Below are 3,844 nucleotides of genomic sequence, written 5' to 3'. Positions count from 1 at the left end.
TTTATCCTTCTATTTCTCCATTTTGGAGTGAGAATGTTTAACATGTGCCATTGTATATTTAATTTAAACAGTATTTAACTTCTTTTTGAAATTACAGAGGTTCACCACTAAGAGTTTGCCTTGTATTTCAGGGGAGACTTTGGACTTTTTTTTTTTTTTTCTGTCTTTTTGAGACAGGGTCTCGCTATGTAGTTCAGGCTGGCCTTGAGCTCATGTTGTAGCCCAGGCTGGCCTTGAACTCACAACGATCCTCCTGCCTCTGCTTCCCGAGTGCTGGGATTACAGGCACACACCATCACACCTGGCAAGACTTTGGACTCTTTAGTAACGCTGGAACCATTAGGATTTTGATAACTCTTAGAGATGGGCTAAATGTATATTGCATAAAGAAATGTATATTAGTTTTGGGTGGCCAGGGGTGGAACATTTTGGTCCCCCTAAATCTTCATGCACTCAAAGTGTGGCTTTTGAAAGGCGATTGGGTTATGGGAGTGGTATAACTAACTTGCTGTTGAAGGTGGGTTCTGGTCAGAAGATGTGGGTCAGTGTAAGTGTGACCCAGAAGTTATACTGCCCTTTCTGGCCTCTCCCTCGATGCTCTGCTTCCTGTCTGCAACTCTCCTCAGCCATGCTGGCCTGTCTGGGAGCTAGTGGAATATGGACTTAAACCTTGTGAGCCACAATAAACCTGTCCTCCTTAAAGCTGTTGGTGTCAGTTTTTGCTTGTTTTTGGTTTTTATAGACAGAGGCTCTCTATGCAGCTCAGGCTGGCCCTGAAGTCACTAGCTCAGACTGGCCTCAAACTCACAGCAATTCTCTTGCTTCGACCTCTTGAGTGCTGGGATCACAAGCATGCACCACCATGCCTCGCTAGGTGTTGAGTATTCTGTCCCAGTGACAAGAAAGTAATTAAGACACCATCCTGCCTGCTTCCCACCTTCAATCTTCTAAAAAGGGAAGTCTGAGCTCAATTCCATTAGGGGACAAAAGGGACTCCTGATTTTTCTTTGAATCATTCTTCCAACCTGGCTTGCTCCCACCGAATAGAAACGGAGGTCTTAAACGTGCCTTTGGGATGCTCTCCATACAAAAAAACCCCAAAGCAAGTGATTTTGGTCTACATGGCCTGCAGCTTCCTCGTGCTGTGTGAATGGAAGTTGCCTGGGTCCTGGAGTGAATGCTATAGCAATTTTGAAGCATTTTATAGCCATTTTTATAAAGTCCTGTGTGTTTATTTTTATCATCCATTTACTAAGCTTGAATCCTCAGGAATAAGCACTGTCCCCTCTTCTCCGTGTCCTCAATACCCAGCACAGTGACTAGTCCATAAAAGATGCTCCAGAATGTTGCTGGGTGGATGAATGGGCAATTAAAGGCAGGCATCTCATCAGTACAGGCTAATACCTAGCATTATCTCCCTGCGAGGAAACCGTTCCAGCCCCAAATAAAGAAACTTGAGTCATGGGGCTAGAAGTATACAGACACACGGCTTCCTCTCACTTTTTGAAATATGAAAAATCACTGGACCAAAAGGAGGCCAAGTGATCTGAAGCAGAGAGAGGAGAGTTTCAGATACAGTCACTAATTTCCACCAGTGTGTATTTGGGCCCACCAGGAGTACATCTACAACCGAAGGCATGAATAGCCGTGGCACAGATCATGAATTACATAAATCAGTGGCACTTGGAAATGCATAAAACTTTATAACGAAGATGCATTACTCATACATATTGAGAAAGTCTTCAGTTAGCAAGATGACATACCTGTTGGAGTAATATATGATTCCAATATCTATTTGTCTCTTATAGATTCAATAGAAAAGAGACATTTTACACACACACACACACACACACACACACACACACAACTGCTTTCTCTCTCGGTACTGGGGACTGAATTCACAGCTTTCGCACTTTCACTACTTGCCCAGTCCTTTTTATTTATTATGTTAAAATAGGGTCTCACTGGGTCACTAAATTGTCCAGACTGAGCTTGAATTTGCAATCCTCCTGCCTTAGCCTCTCAGAGTGCTGGGATTAGGGTACATGCCTCCATGCAAGCTTTTTTTTTCTTTTTCTTTTTTAAGACTTGCTATGTAGTTCAGTCTGAACTTGAACTCACTATGTCCTCCATGTTGGCCTTGAATTTGCAGCAATCCTCCTGTCTCAGCCTCCCCAATTCTGGGATTACAGGCATGCACTGTGATGCTTGGCTTGCTCTCTCTTTATTTCTTAATAGACCTTCAGAATTTAAGGATCCAGACTGGGACCGGTCTTATCACTGAGCTACATCTCCAACCCCACCTGTAATCCATCTGAGGAAGAAAAGATACTAGTATGCTCGGACCAAGGAACAAAAAGAGGCCATTTTCAATCCTGCTGAGTAGATTCAGAGAGGTGCTCTTCTCTGAGCTATGGGAAAAGGAATTGACAAGAATAAAAGGAACTTATCACCAGCTTTCTACAGGAATTTGGAGTACAAGGCTGTGCAGGGCGGTGTGCACGTGGGTACCCATGCTGACACTCATGTGGAATTGTGGGTCCCTTCAGCAGTGAGCGTGCAGAGCCCCAGAGAGGACAGCTCATCTCACACCGGGGCAGGAGGAAAGGAACTGGCTCCTGAGCAAGTAGAGAGGCCAGACAGAAGATGCCCCAGGGCACAGCCAGATAAAGACAGTTTTGTTACTGTTTTGGGGCCCGGTATCCTGGGCAGGAGACCTGGGAAAACAAGAGTTAACTGAACCGTGTAAGAGTCCCCAGCACAGCTGAGGCATACAGCAGAGGTGCAGCAATTGTCCACCGAAAGTCTTACTAGTGCAGGAATAAAAGGATCAATTTTGCACCATCTGCACAGGGCCAGAGCCTCCGGCCAGAGAAGGCGCTATCTGGAAATAACGTCTGGTCAGGGTGTAAGACTTTTTCACGTGGCCAGCAGCTGGTCCTGAGGGTGGGAGCCGCGCCCCCCCCCCGCCCTCCCGACAGTGAGGGCTGTCCTGGGGCTGTGCAGTGGTGCAAGCACCTCCTAGAGGGGAGGTGGTGGGTCTCTGGGTGGGCCCCGTGGCCTTGGGATTTGGGGGTTAGTGAGGTGATGAAGGTGGGGATGATGACATTCATTACTCCCACCGCTGAAAACCCAGGACCTCTAGCACAGTAGGCAAACGCTGTTCCCCTTAGCGGCATTCCCCCCATCCCCCACCCCGCCATTGAGTTCTTACAGTGGCCAGGCCTTGGGCAGAGGGCTTCCCCAACATGAGCTGATCAGTCCTCACCAAAAGACTATGATGATCTTCCCCTTTACACAGAAAGTCACTGCAGCTTAGGTTGCACAGTGTAATACGCAGCTGCAGGCCCCATGGTCGTTAGCATGGGTCGCTTCTACAAATCAGGCTTTAAATTTGGGATTAGAGACTCGAAGCTGCTTAGAGAAAAGCCAAAGCGGTTTGCTATCCAGGAACAAGGAGCCCTGAGACCCATTCGGTGGCGAAGATGACCATCCAGAGAGGTAGTCACCTCCGTGGGACCGCGGGCCAGGACTCTCCAGCCCGCAGCAACAGGTCCCGGGGCGGGGCGGGGCGGGGCGGGGCGCGGCGGGTACCCGCGGCCGCCACCAGAGGGCAGCCAGGGAGCGCGCGCGGGCGGCAGGGCCGGACCCCCAGGTAAGAGTGGCCAAAGTGGGGCCGCCCCCTTTCGGGGCCCACGTTGGAGGGCCCGAGAGTGCTTCTGACTCTGCGGCGGGGGCCGGAGGGGGCGCGCAGGACGGCCCCAGAACAGCGGCTGGGATCTGGAAGCTCGGGCTGGGGGCTGAGCCGCGGGAGCGGCGGGGCGCGGGCAGGGCCTGGCGCCGA

The 3,844-nt window shown here is 49.8% G+C and overlaps 1 protein-coding gene across 3 annotated transcripts in view; it reads left to right on the top strand.

Moving 5' to 3' along the window:
* Positions 1-3,595: 3,595 nt before the first annotated feature.
* Positions 3,596-3,844, top strand: part of Rph3al (rabphilin 3A-like (without C2 domains)) — a 151,531-nt gene continuing 151,282 nt past the window's right edge. For all 3 annotated transcript variants that reach the window (XM_013503520.1, XM_005402634.2, XM_005402633.2), the window contains exon 1: positions 3,596-3,655. The gene's annotated coding sequence lies outside the window, so the exon portion shown is untranslated. The remainder of the gene's footprint in view (positions 3,656-3,844) is intronic.

Source organism: Chinchilla lanigera, unplaced genomic scaffold (assembly GCF_000276665.1).
Source record: "Chinchilla lanigera isolate Chin_1 unplaced genomic scaffold, ChiLan1.0 scaffold00080, whole genome shotgun sequence".
Taxonomy (NCBI): domain Eukaryota; kingdom Metazoa; phylum Chordata; class Mammalia; order Rodentia; family Chinchillidae; genus Chinchilla; species Chinchilla lanigera.
This window is presented reverse-complemented; position numbering and strand designations above follow the sequence as displayed.